The 16306-nt window shown below is 38.6% G+C and overlaps 1 protein-coding gene across 2 annotated transcripts in view; it reads left to right on the forward strand.

The window, feature by feature from the left end:
- LOC135704215 (connectin-like) overlaps positions 1-16306 on the forward strand; it is a 517879-nt gene that overhangs the window by 353817 nt on the left and 147756 nt on the right. Inside the window, exon 1 of one of the 2 annotated variants that reach the window (XM_065225688.1) lies at positions 6459-7047. The exons of the other annotated variant lie outside the window; for it this stretch is intronic. The gene's annotated coding sequence lies outside the window, so the exon portion shown is untranslated. Of the gene's footprint in view, positions 1-6458; positions 7048-16306 lie in introns of those variants that run through there. 2 annotated transcript variants of the gene reach the window in all.

The raw sequence follows: 16306 nt of genomic DNA on the forward strand, positions 1-16306 counted from the left end.
GGTAATAACACGCCTCCTTGCGGACATCCTGTGGTTGTTCTTACACTGATGTGTGAGCTTCCAAGGTTTGCTGATATGTCTTTTTTTGATAACATTTCATTGATCTAATTTACAATGCTTTGATCGAAACCACGTTTCAACATAGCTGTAGCCATTGAATCGTGAGATGAATTATCGAATGCACCTTCAATGTCAAATAATGCATCAAGTGAAATGGCTTCAAAAGATCTTTCTAGTTTTGTAACAACCGTATGAAGTGCTATGCAAACTGATATTTGCTCAGAGGATTTCTAACTATACATGATGACTTTATGTGTTCATCCATTATTTGTTTCCATTATTTTTAGCATAATAGACGAAAATCTTATTGGCCTGATGGATCTTGGTGAAGTTTTATCTTTTTTTATAAGCCTTGGGGATAAAAATAACCCGCACTTGTCGCCATACTGCCGGTATCTAGTTTAATATTAAGCTAGCTTGAAATAGCTTTGTTAGAATAGGCGTTAAAACCACTTTTCCTTTCTGTAGTAAAGTCTGTAACGCGCAAAAATTGGTCAACTTCAAATTGGTGTATTTCTGTTAAAAATGCATTAAAAACCTGAAATGCTGCATTTGGATGTTGAGTGTATATACAATGGTTGCTATGATGAGTTTTCACCGTTTGCTCTCCAATTTTCAAAATGACGTCCAAGCAAGAGGAGCAGCGTGTCAAAATTTTGCTCGCGCAGCAGGAGAATCCGACGTTCTCACACGCCAAGTTGACAAAATTGCTGGATGTGGCCAAATCGACCGTGACAAACGTTTTAAAAGTGTTTGGGGAGCGTCTGTCGACCGCCAGGAAGCCTGAAAGCGGTGGTAATCGTAATCCGGACGTGGCAGCGACGACAAAGAAGGTGGCGGTGAAATATAAGTGGAATCCTAACCTCTCCATCCAGGACGTCGCTGGCAAGTTCAATGTATCCCATACTACTGTGCAGCGGTCCCGAAAGCTGTATACGAATCTGCTCACAAAATTCGACTGTGTCGTCATGGACGACGAAACTTATGTGAAGGCGGATTTCTAGCAGCTTCCGGGACAGGAGATCTACGTCCAGGAGTGCCTGGAAAAGTGGCTGCTACCATTCCTAAAGCAACATAATAGACCTGTGCTGTTCTGACCGGACTTGGCGAGCTGCCACTATGGGAAAAAGGCAACCGAGTGGTTGTTCGCATCCAACGTGGTTGTGGTACCTAAAGACCACAACCCTCCCAACAGCCCAGAACTCCGCCCTATCGAACGGTATTGGGCCTTGGTCAAATGGAATCTCAAAAAAACTAATAAATCCATGGAAAACGAGCAGCAAAATTTAATGGAAGGGGTTAAGCGGAAGGCACGGCAGCTCGGATTTGGCAAACCAAAAGAATAAACGAATTGAAGTACCAAAAGAAAAATAAGAAGATTTTTGAGATATGAATTTTGACTGAAAGGAACGATTTTTTTGTCGACCAATTTTTGCGCGTTCCAGTCTTTAGTGCAGGAAAAATTCCATCACTACCTGGTGACTTGAAAGGTTCAAAGGAGTCAATCGCCCATTCAACTTTTCTTTCATTAAAGATTTTGTTGGCCTTAGTGCAAGCATCAGCTTTTGTTCTGCCTTACTCAGACGATTCATTCAATATTTCATGAATATTCGTCCTGGTTTCATCGATACCAATTGCTGTTGTCGTTGCGTTTTGGTCTTCGTTTGAATTGATAATAGAACATGGAAAATGCGTTCTAATCATCAACTCTAACGTTTCATTTAAAGAAGTAGTAGCCCCGTAACGTGGGTAGATCACCTTTTCGTGGTACGTTACGGGATGTAAGATCTACCACCGATTCCTAGTCCTGACCAGAGCTGGTAAATATCACAGCCATCATGTGACAATGAGAAAACAGGTCCTCTCACTATCACGAGACGAAACGACCGATCATTAGCTTTCTTGTCATTTTCCAATGATCAAGCACTCATGAGAATAATTCTTATGCAGTTTTGACATCAAAATTTCTAACTGATTTAGATGAATTTAAGCAAGTAACCATATGTAATCGGTAGAGTGAATATATTATTAAGATATCCTCGGTTCAAGTAACTGTAATAGCACTAAATGAGCTAGTAATTACGTTGATTTCAACACTCTCACGTTCCGTCATGACAAAAAATTCGATGAGATTTCGAAGAAAATCTCTAACATCGTTTTCACATCCGATGATAGTGACAGAAGTATCTCTGTAAATATCACGTGAGATCTTTCATTGAAAATGACATTTGCCAGCCCTGGTCCTGACTACTTCAAACTAGGGGAACAGGATTTTTCAGTAATCCAAGGAACACATCTTAGTCCTTGTTACTTTTTATGCCTTGTTGATAGTGACAAGACTCGGCTTTGTCTACCGAGGATGATCTTGAAACAAGGCAAAAAAATGAGTTAGTTGTCTTCATCTATGTGATTCCTAATCTTCTATCCGTTGTTCCCTAGTTCCTGACTACTTCATACTAGGGGAACAGGAATTTTCAGCAATCCAAGGAACACATCTTAGTCCTTGTTACTTTTTATGCCTTGTTGATAGTGACAAGACTCGGCTTTGTCTACCGAGGATGATCTTGAAACAAGGCAAAAAAATGAGTTAGTTGTCTTCATCTATGTGATTCCTAATCTTCTCTTCGTTGTTCCCTAGTTTGAAGTGGTTAAGACTAGGGTTCTGATGCATGGACATTATCGGTGTCATACCTTAATTTTGATGCTAAGGAATTCAATTTTGACTGACAAAGGGGCGCGCCTTTGGAGGGTGTTTCAACACTCCGAAGGGTATAAATAGCGGTACCTTTAAATTAGAGTCCGATCCTTGCGATAAATGCAAGAGTGGCAACTGTAAAAAATCGAATACTTCATCATTTCTCAATAGTGATGGAGTAATACGACATGCACTAAACTAAGGACACGGGATATACTACAATAGATCAATTTACTGGTCGCAGTAGTGTTAGGTCCCGAACAGAGGAAAAAAAAAAAAAAAAAGAAGTAGTAAAAGCATCATCATCATCTTTCTTCAAACTGCCCAGCCCATTGGAATGATCTCTAGCGAGTATTTTCTGCAACATGGTAGGTGCTGGAGTATTTTATATGTACTCACATGTATGCCTCCGGTGTATCCTCTTTGATCTCCGTATTTCCTGATTATAAGCGGTGCCTTATTAATAAGTTTCTGTAGCCGGTTGTTCCACCAAGATACATCCCTGTTTGTAGAGCTTTCTTTTTCGGTGCAACTTTCATAAAAAGGCATGTTGGATCAATCTTGAAAGTTGTTTAGAACTATTCTCAAATTCTTCACAAGTGCTTGAGCTCTTCCTGTCACTAGCTCTGAATTATATAACTTCCAGTCTGTTTTCCTAGGATCTCTAAAAAATTGTGTGAGCTGTTGTCCAGCCACATATTCAAACAAGTAAGATTTGATGTTTAGTCTGATACATGCCAATTTTTGATTTTGTCCGAGATTATTGGACTACACAAAGTCAAATCAAGAACTTCTTGTTTAATTGCATTTATAAAGGTTTGAGCATCTCCTCTGTTACATATATCTATATCATTGTTAGAACTATAATCCAAAACCCTAATTTATCCACCTATGGTGTCATCAGACCCTTCTTACTTATTCAAGTTTATTTATTTTATTGTCATTATCAGTGACCAAGCCCCCCACCCCCGTGTCATCCAGTGACGCTACGCCACTGCCTGGGGGTACCCGGAATATATCCGAGTGTAGTCTATTTGGTGAGGCTACCAATCACCTTATCATCGTATTTTAATGTGATTTAATGGGTTTTAATTCAATTCATATTCAAGCAACTTCCCCGGGGTACCCGGAACATGTCCAAGTGTGTCCAATGTGGTCTGGAACACTTAACACGACTTGCATTGATCTTATTTTTTAATTCTGTAGTAATTTAATGTGTCGCATGATGGTTTTGATACGTTTTCCGTTAAATCCAGTTAAATAAAAATTTAAATATGTGTTAGTTGATAGCACCTCCGCCGGTGGCGCCCATAGTTAATTTAATCTTGCATTCAACCCCTTCGTTTGATTGTTGAAAAAAAATATGAGGCGATAGTTCGATCACAGACAAACAGACATAACACATTGAATAGTTTCCACTGTAAATCATCGTCACTAAAACACTACCGCCATCTGTTGAGAACACTGTCACGGCTAGCACGCCCAACAGATGGCAGTAGAGTGTAAACGTCAAACGCAAGGAAATTAACTATGGGTGCCACTGGCGGAGGTGCTATCAACTAACACATATTTAAATTGACCGTTAAATGCGTGTTCGATGTACAAGATGCGAGTGTTACTTCTGTTTGTCTGTGGTTTTCAAAAGATATTGTTTTCGTTCTTAGTGACCTTCATGGCCTATAAAATGCTCAATTTATTTTTCAAAGTGCTAATTTTATACGTTTCTTGCTCATTTCTTATTTTTTGTTGAGCGTTTTTGAAATTTTCATTCATTGTGCTTTTTGTGTCTTTTTTTACCTTTATATTGCTCAAATGGCATTTTCTAGTGCTCTTTTGCGATGTATATATTGCTCAAACAGCTGTTTTTAGTGCTCTTTTGATTTTGTTTAATGGTACCTTTTTCAATAAGACCCACATTCGTTAATCTTCTTTATCGACATCGCCTTTGTTAGCCAAGACACAGTATCATTACTTATCGCTATCTTGAAAGTACCATATGGAAATTGATCTGATCTGGATGAGCCAATAAACTTTCAATTTAAAGGAATATTTCCTGAATATCGTTGGATTTTTTTATATTTTATATTGCGCAGTGTTCGTTTTTAATTGCTCATTTTTACTTTCCTACATGAATTATTTTCTTTTCTTTAAGAACGATTCATATTTTACGATGGCTCATCTTCATGTTCAAGCATACATTTATCTCCTGGTTTCTGGAACTTTTTCAGTTTTTAAAAGATATTTTAATTTTCTTTTTGGGGAAATAATCACGATTTTACAGCATATTTGGATTTAAGCAGTGATAACTGTAAAGCGCACAGTGGGACATTTAAGATTTATTTATCGCGGTTATTCAACATAACATTGCTCATTTTGCCACTTTTATAGGAAAATATGTTCAACTGCAGGTGACTTAGGTGAGTTATTTAGTGCTCAAATTTCCTAATTTAGTGGAGATTCATCCTTATTTAATAGAGCGTATACTATTTGCTATTGCCCTTTTTGCCACTTTCACCCCTCACATTCAAATTATTAAAAGAAGCTTTTTATTTGTTTATTGCCTTTTTCTTCATTTCTATTGCAACTTTTGTTTTGTTTATTGGTGCACCCCTGTAGTATTTAGTGGCCAATTTGAGATTTTTTATTGCTCATTTCGCGTTTTTTATTGATGATTAATTGCGCTGCCGAAAAAAAATTCAACGGAACTGACAACCGCAGTCTAACGCCTAATTCTAATTTTTCTCCGTATTGACAATACATATTCTTCAAATTGTAGCAAAATGAGCGAATTGATGCCAGCCCTGAATTTTTGTGTAGCAAATGTTACTAGAAGCATCATCGCTACTCAACGATTAATGCGTCCCATCCATTCGGCCCGATAGCAATAACAATCCTCCCAGCAAAGCAGACCTTCCCTTAAATCTTATCCTATCAATCCTAGACGATCTTCATTCGGATGCTTTTGCTCATTTGTTTCACCATTTCTTTATCCCCAGCAGTGGTCCCGGTTCAAATTTTCAGTTTGATCGATTCCTTCTCCCATTTCACCTGCTGAGCTGTGTTCGGCTGTGCTATTACAATAATGCTGCAGGTACTTCTCCTCCCTTAAAAATGCCAACTGGAGAGGACGGTGGTTGCCCTGCATCGCACCTTCCATGGGTCAGGGATCACGGAGGAAGGACCAAGCAAAAAGTAACAACAACAAGCGCGACAGAGACGGGGAGAGGCAGTATTAAAAGTTTAAGCCTCATTTGGATTTACGATCTGTGAAGAATTTTCAAATTCCATATTACCCTGCTGGCAGACCTATAGAAAGGCACAGTACAGTGCAACCCGTCTAGAGAGGAACCGATTGTCATGATTCTCTCGTTCGCCTCCTGCATCCTTCGGGAGAAAGAAGGCGAGCCAAAGAGCGAGAGTAAAAATGCGTTACTCTCCCGTTCTCAGGAATGTTCTTACGCGGGTGAGGTGAAAAGTTATGTGAAAGCATAAAAGGAAATTGAATTTCACCGTGTAACATTGCATGTGGAAAATGAAAACAGACAAGTTTTGCGAGCGCGAGCACGGAACAACAGTGAGAAGTGAAGAGAGTGAGAGCGACAATCCGTCGGTCGACTCTCCCGCTAGTGGCGGTGTGGTTCTGTGAACGTGCACCGTCTGGCTCTGCAGCAGGTCCCGCTCCGGCCGCATGTCGGTAGGGGGTTCTGACCTTTTGTTTTCGCGTTCCGAAGGCAGTCTAGGATTACCGCGCGGACGGAGCGGAAGTGTTGAGTTGACGTTGGACGACCTAGAGTAGGGACCGCGTGAAAGTGTGTCACTTTTCCCTTGAGCAAAGTACGATTTTGGCGCGACTAGAGTCGGCGAATGTGATTCGACCTCCAAGCACGTGGCCTAAAAAGACGAAGACGAAGCGGTCGGCTGGTTTTGTAGAAGGTGAAGAAACCAGCACCCGGATTGAATCTTAAGTGAAGTGTTTCGTTTAATGATGATGATGATGAAGAAGAAGATCGCACTTGGGTGATGAAATTGCGCCATCGACGAAAGGATAATCACTTTTGCGAATGAAAATTGCATCAGGAAACTGTGTAGCAGAACGTGCAAATTGTGTAGTTTAGTGCTTTTGTGTGCTTGTGAGTTCGCTAGAAAAAGTGAGCTGGATAAGCGATTGTGACGCTGAAGAAAGAGAAACATTGAAGCACTTGTCACCCGAGAAACACGCCTCCGCCTTCGCTTACCCGGCATACCGAAGGATTACCGTAGACTTTGCTCATCAAACTGCAGAAAACAATCAGGTAGGTAAGGCTCAAGTGCTTCGGTGGAAAATTGGAAAACAAACAATCCGAAGCTCGTAGGTGTCGCGTTCGAAATTGCTCGTTTATGATCGGCGAAGGCTTCTCGTGGTTCCGGGAAAGCGCTCCTCCAAAAGGCAATTGTTACAATCCATCACTGTCAACGCTTCGGCACGCCGCGGGCAGGTAGTGACGGAGGAACGTTCCGGCTTCTCAACAGTGGATGTAATAAATTTTCCAATCGATTGTTACGTGACGAATGACTCCATTGAGAAGTCTTGAAATTGTGGGGATTTCCCAGCCACTGTCGCAGAATCGAATCGTTGGGCCGTATCGTGATAATGAATGCTTTCTTTTACAGCCTCGACCGGGAGGTGTCACTTGGCAAAATGGCATCGTATTAACTGGCGGCGATAAGAGCCGTGTTTCGTCGTGATCAAAGCTTTCTATTGTGTCAGGTTTTTGTTCGCAAATCACCTGCGGTGAGTTACTGTTTCTGCGAATCCAGTCGACAAGCCGGCTTCTCAACAGTGGGAGAAACTTTTTCGAGAATTGGTAAAGGTTCTTGAATTCGATCGAATGTTCTGCTAGGCATATTAAATCCCTCGAAGCGCACGGCGTATGAGCATGTTTCGAATCGTTCGGTTCAGTGGAAATTCGATTTTGTTTACGGTGTGAGCGGATCTGAGAGTGAGGCCGTCATTATCAATACAATGCTGTTGGTCAAGTATATGACTTATTTGTTTGTTTCTTGGCTATCTATTTATTTTTTGCCGTCAATCAGGTGTAGACCGTTTTTTAACTAAGCAGTGTTTACCTTAATAATATTCTATTTTTAAGTGATAACATTCCGAATTCAATTGAAGTGTTGTTTCAATTTGGTTTTTCTCATTGTAAAGTCAATAGTTTCGCAATGCTTGATGTAAGTAGCCATCATTGGCTTTAAGGATTCAAATTAAGCATAATTTGTACGATGGTGGTTTGGCGCAGTTGTCGAGAAGATACATAAAAATTAAGTTTTGATAAGAGTTCTACTAAATCAATACGATGCGAAACGAAATCGTTTGCAAATAAAACATTGCAAATTCATGACGCTCTTTTAATGTTTGAATGTTGTGAGCATGCACCGTGCTCAGGGCTGGTAGCGTGTCACTTTTTAGTGACTTGGTCACTATTTTGAAGTCAGTCAGTGAAAAGTCACTTTTTACACCAAAAAGTCATTAAAGTCACTATTTCCCTATAAATAGTCACTATACCCAAGAAACAATTTTGGTTTTATGAGAGTTCTGTAGACCATGGTTTAGTGTTGTAGAATGCTATAAAACCTCTATAAAACCTGCAATGTTACTTGGGTAGTCACTTTTTCTCTACAAAAATAGAGTGAAATTTATCTGGGGGCGACCTCGGCGTAGTGGTTAACATCCATACCTCTCACGCCAAAGTCACGAGTTCAAATCTCACCCCGGACAAGTCACGAATGACCCAAGAGTGTTAAAGTGACTATAATAAAAAAAAAAGAGTGAAATTTAAAAATATCAACAAAATGTTTAAATTTAGTACTTGGCACCAAGAAAGTCTACAGTAGTTTTAACAAAATATACATATCTGCTAAAAAATTAAAATTTTAACTAGGGTGACCAGTGAACCGCAGAACTTTAGAACACTAGGCAAACTTTTGGGAAATGCCTTCAATTTCGATTAAAAATCGGGGAAAATATACCTCCTTTCCCAGAAAATAAATTGTAAACCTTGAAAACTTTCCAAAGGTATGTCTGTGATAGATTTTCAAAAGTCTTTCAAGAATGGTTAAGAACTTTAAAAAATTCAAAGTAAATTTTAAGAGACTTTTTAATGATTCTAGGGATGACACCAAGATATATCAGAGAGGAATACCAAAGTACAGACTACGAAAGTCTCATGTAAAATTAAGCTCTCTGAGGACCGATTTCTCCGCTTCAATCTTAAGCCAGGTTTACCTACATAGTTAAAATTGGCTTATTACACACCGAGTAGTATGGCGTACAAAGCAGTGTTTTTGTTGAGTTGTGCTGTGAAAATAAATTCATAATTTCGTGTGAAATAGTGCCGTGTGCCGCGAACGGACTATTCCAACGTGTGCCCGTTGTGTTTTTTAACAGGAAAAAGTAGAGGAAAGGTTGCCTAGCAACCCGTATTTGTTTAATTTTGTATTTTTCCCCTGGCGCGCTATTGCTTTGTATATTGAGCTTTGGAGGTAAAATTTTATTTTGTGCGCTCCTCCCCCTGTATATGTCTGCTGCTAACAGTTTTAGCGTTTAATTTGGTAAAATGGATTTGTGTAATGTATGCGAGCAGTCTATTGCTATAAGTGGGCTCCCAGTTACATGTGTAGGTCCGTGCAATGGAACGTTCCATTTCGATTGTGCGGCACTCACTAAGACTGCGGCGAGGCTTATAGCAGATAATGCAAATGTTCTGTTCAAATGTGATAGTTGTCTATCAGATCAGAGTTGTGACGAGCAGAATGATCTGATCTCGCGCGTCAAAAGGATAGAGGAAGAGATGAAGAAGGTTTTTCAACTCTCGGACTCGATCACTGACATGCGAGATCACATTGCTGCTCAGGTGGACATCGCGGTTAAAAGCGGGATGGCAGACATTAGAATAAATGTAAATGGTCTTGAAAATTTAATTTGTGAGAAATTGGATAATATGAAACGTTCATTTTTTTTAAATTCATGCGGAAAACCAATAAGCTGTAAAGAATGATCAGCGCAGTTCATCTAGGACGATTCAGTCAGAATCGGACCAAAATACCAGACGCAAAAAATGTAAAATTCAAAATAGTGATAATGATGATGATGTTGTTTTTCAAGAAAATGCGAGTTTTGCGGATGTTGTAAAAAGACATAGTCGTGCTGGTCAAAGTAAAACTAATAGTAACAGTAACAGTAAAAGTAACAAACCAGATAATCGTAAGACTCGTCCGGTCATTGTGATTAAACCGAAAGAGTCCAAACAACCTTGCGATGATACTCGTAAGTTTTTGGAAACTCAGTTGGATAGAAAAACACCCAAAATCAGTAATTTTAGGAATGGTAAAGATGGCTCCATTAATGTTGAGTGTGCGACAGGAGCAAACGTAAGTGATGTGAAAATGGTATTGAAAGCAATCTGAAAGCAATGAGCGATCAGTTTTCCTCCGATGTCTTCATTGACTACTTAAAAAGTCAAAATGAAGACATCGCTATTAATGATGCAAAAGTAGTGAACATGTTTGCTTTGTTTGCACGCTTCACTTATAACAAGTTTAGTGTTGTAATTGAAGTCGATGTCGATACTTATAAATGTTTGTTATGTGCGAAAAAAGTAAATGTTGGGTTTGATCGGTGCTCGAAAGTTCCCGCGATTAATGTGTTGAGATGCTTCAAATGTGGGCACAAGAGCATGGATTGCAAAAATTGTGATAGATGCTCTAGGTGCAGCCAACAACACAAAACGTCGGAGTGTACGTCAACTGTATTGAAATGGATTAATGGTTTGAAAATGAATAAAGAACGAAAAATTAACTTGGACGTCAATCATGCCGCATTTAGCTCGGAATATTTACTCTATAAAAGACTTTTTGATCAGAAGAAAACAGCTTGCGTTTCAATAAATAGCAGCCAAGTTCCAGAAATGTGAAACAATTCGATTTTTTATACTTGAATATTGCGGGGTTGTCAACAAACTACGTAGCATTACGTCAGACTGTTGAGGAAAAACGTCCTCTTTTATTTTTTTTAACTCTTTATTTGTTCCAAATTCAAAATACATTACATTTCATTCCAACCTAGGTGCTCCAGTTACTTCAGTAACTTACCAGCCTTAATTGTTATGATATATAGCTAAGTGTTTTTACATTGTTCCTGCCTTGGCAGTTCAGTATTTTAAACCGCGTTTTTTTTAAACCTGCATGTCAGTTTAAAAATTGACATCTTAAACTAAAAACTTAAACTAAATTTTATCTAACTATAAAGTGAATTAATCGTTGCAATTGAGGATTGCAACGATTTTTGCCTGAAATTATTAATTATTTTGTTGGATTTTTGTTCTAAAGTCTCAACGTTCGAAATTCTATGTACTTCGGTAGTACTGTACCAGGGATGCAACTTCAAAATCATCTTCAGAACTTTGTTCTGAATCCTTTGAAGTGCTTTTTTCCTGGTAGTGCAACAACTAGACCATATTGGCACAGCGTAAAGCATGGCCGGTCTAAACACTTGTTTAAAGATTAGATGTTTATTCGTCAGGCCAAGTTTGAATTTCCTGTTTATAAGAGGATACAAATGCCTTTAATGTAATCTTTAAAAGTTAATTTTTGACCAAGTACTAAACCAAAATATTTCGCTTCGTTTGACCAGGAAATTGGAACTCCGTTCATAATGAGTATGTGACTACTACTAGGTTTCAAAAACGAAGCTCTAGGCTTATGTGGAAATATTATAAGTTGAGTTTTGGAAGCGTTGGGAGAAATCTTCCATTTTTGTAAATAAGAAGAGAAAATATCTGAACTTTTCTGCAGTCTGCTGTAAATAACACGAAGATTTCTTCCTTTAGCGGAAATGCCTGTGTCATCAGCGAACAAAGATTTGTGGCAACCCTGAGGCAAATCAGGGAGGTCCGAAGTGAAAATGTTATACAATATAGGCTCAAGAATGCTACCCTGAGGAACTCCTGTTCTAACAGGTAGTCGATTAGATTTGGAATTTTGATAATTTACCTGCAGAGTTCTGTCAGTTAAATAATTTTTAACTTATTTCTTAATATAAAGTGGAAAATTAAACTTTTTCAATTTAGCAATCAAACCTTCATGCCAAACACTGTCGAATGCTTTTTCTATGTCTAGAAGAGCAACTCCAGTTGAGTGGCCTTCAGATTTGTTTGAACGAATTAAATTGGTAACTCTTAAGAGTTGATGAGTAGTTGAATGCCCATGGCGAAATCCAAACTGCTCATCTGCAAAAATTGAGTTTCTTATTGATGTGAAGCATCATTCTATTTAAAATTATCTTTTCAAAAAGTTTACTTATTGAAGAAAGCCAACTTATTGGACGGTAGCTAGAAGCTTCAGCTGGATTTTTATCCGACTTCAAAATTGGAACAACTTTTGCATTTTTCCATTGGGATTACAAATTATTTCCTGGGATATTTCAAAAGTTACTGGAAGGTGATCAGAACCGAAGTCAGCATGGGTAACCAATTGGCTACAAAGTTGACATGAATCAGTTAAGACCAAATCAATAGGATTTCTTACTGAAGAAAATCATTTTGGGCTTTTTGGATATTGAATAGTGTAATAACCTGCAGAACAATCATCAAACAGAATATTACCATTGGGATTGCTTTGAGCATTATTCCATGAGCGGTGTTTTGCATTAAAATAACCAATAATGAAGAATTTAGACCTATGACGGATAAGTTTCTGGAGATCACCCTTGAGAAAATTCTTCTGCTGGTCTACGCATTGGAATGGCAAATAGGCAGCTATAAACGTAAGTTGTCCAAATTTTGTTTCAACAGAAACTCCCAAAGTTTCAAATGAAGAAAGAATTTTATGTTTGATTCGTCTATGAATAATGATGGCAACGCCACCACAGGGTCCATCAAGACGATCATTTCTATAAATCAAGTAATTTGCGTCCTTCTTAACCTTATGGTCAGGTTTAAGGAACGTTTCAGTTATAACGGCAATATGCACGTTATGAACTCTCAAAAAGTTAAATAGCTCGTCTTCATTATCTTTAAGAGATCGAGCATTCCAATTTACAATATTTAATGCTTTAAAATCCATTACTGAATTTTAAAGTCATGACAATATTATTTGCAAATTTTACTCCAGCATCAAACATGGAGTTAGATTTTAGCATATCAGTAATCATGTCAATTAATGATTTCTGTAAAAATTCCATTTTAGGGGCAGTAATGCTTCCTAAGTCAAAATTGTCAAAATTTCCGTTAGAACGTTGGTTAGTATTTTGATTTCTACCTGCTACCAAAGCAGCATAGGTAGCTCCATTAACTCGCTGAACATTGTTAGCAGCGAGGGGAGTAGGTATAGATGACAAATTTGAAGCAGGGGTGATTTTTGTACCTACGGGTACGAATGTAGAATTTGTTCCTCGTTGACCGTTGTTAGCAGCAGAGGAATTTGTACCTGGTCGGGAACGTGGAGCGTTTCCTATCTGTCGCTTAGAACGAGATTGTAGGATCGCTTTGCGAGTCTTACATTCCCAAAAATTGGATTTGTGGTTTTCACCACAATTTGAACATTTAAATTTCTTAGGATCTTCCTTCACAGGACAGTCGTCCTTTGCGTGAGAGGAATCACCACAATTCATGCATTTAGCTGGCATGTAGCAATTTTTAGTTCCGTGACCCCATCCCTGGCACTTACGGCACTGAGTGAGGTATTGGAAATTTCCTCCAGTCTTCCTGAAGTGTTCCCACTTCACTCGGACGTGGAGTATAAGGCTAGCTTTCTCCAAGGCCTTAAGGTTGTTTAGTTCACTAGACTTGAAGTGAACTAAATACAAATCATTATAAATCCCGTTGCGCGAATCGCCAGGACGGGATTTCATTTTCCTTTTGATTACTTGGAGTGGCACAACTCCAAGTAATTTTGCCAGTTCATCTTTGATCTGATCCAGGGATTCACCAATGGGCCTCATGGCAACCTTGAACAGACGTTCAGTTTTGGTGTGGTAAGTAAAAAATTGTGCTGCTTCTCAGTAAGATACCTGAGAAGACATTTGAATCCGTCCAAGGTTTCAGCCAATACACGGCATTCACCCCGACGTCCAATTTGTAGTGAAAACTTAACTTTCACGAAGTTCAAAAGTTCCATGCGAAGAGCATGGAAATCGGAAGTGGTTATCACAATAGGGGGAATCTTTTCCTTCTTGGCATTAAGCCGAGGAAGTTTACTAAAATTTTTCATGGATGATGGATCATTCTCATCATCTGTGAGTAAATCAAATTGATTGCTCAAATTAATTTAATCAGAAGGGGGATCAAGAGTTTGCCCTTTTCTTTTGCGCTTAGGCACCGGCGGCAGTAAATTTTTTTATCCAAATCGACTTTCAAGCAGATTACTATAAGAATCTGAAGGATCGAAGAGGAATTTTCCAAATCGATATCCAAGAAGGATTACCTCGGGAGGGTCCAAACAAGGATCGAAGAGGAATAAGAGATGAACAAGGTAGACATTTTACAGGTTGAGCAGTGAAAAGTGCTGTTTAAATTTGTTGTAGCTTTAGGTAGCAGTAACACTTCTTTCAGCAAACATTGGGTCTGATTTAATGTTAGTTTCAAACTCTTCTATTGTGCTCTTCATATGCATTTTCAATTTCTAAATTAAGTTGGTCACAAATGACCTTTCTGCTTTCTATTTCTTAGATTTATTATCTGTCTGTTGGACCATATTGGTGCTTTTGCATTGGCTTTTCTCTTTTGCTTCATGGGTACTGTCTGTTCTAGAATAGAATAAATATTCTGATAGAATACATCAACTGCACCAATCTATATGTACTGTTCAATTTATTTTTGATAGCTCCATAGTCTGCCGTACTGAAATCAAAATAGGGGTCTGACAAATTATTATCCACCATTGCGGTTTTTTTTTTTCATCAAGTATCATTATGGAATATTCAATAGCAGTGTGGAACAATTCATTTTTTCAAAGAGGAGAAGCAGACTCTGATACGCATGGTAGTAAATAGCAAATCTAAATAGCAATTACTTTGATTTTTTATATGATTAACTTCCATGCATGTGGGTGGCTTAGTGGATTACATGTATAAAGAGAGAGAGAGAGAGAAAGATTAGTAATTTCCATTTGATTCCACTACCTTATTTGCTTATTCTTGACAGATACGCGTATTTCGTCTACAATGTGCACACTTCTTCAGTGTCTTGTACTAATACTCGACTAGTATTAGTACAAAACACTGAAGAATTATGCACATTGTAGACGAAATACGCGTATATGTCAAGGATAAGCAAATAAGGTAGTGCACACTTAGAAAAAATCATGTAAATTTAGGTGCTCTGAGAGTGACATATACGAGCGTCAATTTTGACATAAATTTAAGTCATAACAGACGCGAAATATAGCTCAATCAAACGTACATTTTGTCGAGCAACGAACATTTCAGTCTCGTAACACTTAATATTACATGACATGTTTGTTTACGTCTCATCTTTTATGTCAACGACGGATTCCGTCACGTGTAAAATTAGTTATTTCTAAGTGTGTGGAATAAAATGGACATTACTAATCTTTCTCTCTCTCTCTTTATATGATTTACTTGATTTAATCCAATTTTTGTGAGGCGACTCCTACGTAGTGGTTAGAATCCATACCGCTCACGCTAAAGTCACGAGTTCAAATCTCACCTCCAGACCGAAGATCGTTAAAGTGACTAAAAAAACAATATCTGCACATTTGTTAAACAAAGTATGAACTGTTTCATTTTCTCCCCTAATCGGAATCAAAATGGATTTATTTTCGTCATCTACAGTAAAATTAGCTGCCCGTTGATCTCCGTATATGTGAACGTTTGCTTCAGCCTCGATATAATACGGCTAGCAAGACCAAAAAAATGTTCAAATGCTTCTTTTTTGGCATGTTCTGGTGGAAAAGGTCCCAGAACGCTTCGAATGATGTGGAAAATCACATTTTAATGAGGCTCTTGTGTGAGAAGAGCAAGTATGTATGATTTAACTGTACTGACAACGAATACCTCATTAATTTCCCATAGTAATGAAGTACTTCGGCATGTACTAAACAAAGAACACGGACATATCACAAAAGTTCAATTTGTTGATCGCATTGATTTTGACCCGAACAAAGGGCAGAGAAAAAATCCATTCGTCATTAATTCAGTGTACGTGCTGCCGAAAAATTGATTCGACACGATGTCAATATGCTTCATTTCAATGTGGACGTTGGCGATAGATTATCGCAATCAAAACACTGTACGTGCCCTCCCAACCAGCCCATGACTCCCCGCTCGGGCCATAGTTCACTATCCAATCGATCGATTTCCAATGAACTGCTGAACCATATCCTTCCTAAGATCTCTATGCTAAAATGTAATCACCTCCAGCCAATGAACCTAAACTCCATCCGTCGAAAAGCGACATTAAAAAGCACTCAAGCTCCGTCCATTGGTCCCCAACGCCTGATTAACATCGCTCCATCAACTCCCGCAGGAGACGAGACCGGTTCTCTCCATCCACC

The sequence above is a fragment of the Ochlerotatus camptorhynchus genome, unplaced genomic scaffold (assembly GCF_037179485.1).
Source record: "Ochlerotatus camptorhynchus isolate MF236.1 unplaced genomic scaffold, CSIRO-AGI_Acam_v1.1 ptg000232l, whole genome shotgun sequence".
NCBI lineage: Eukaryota > Metazoa > Arthropoda > Insecta > Diptera > Culicidae > Ochlerotatus > Ochlerotatus camptorhynchus.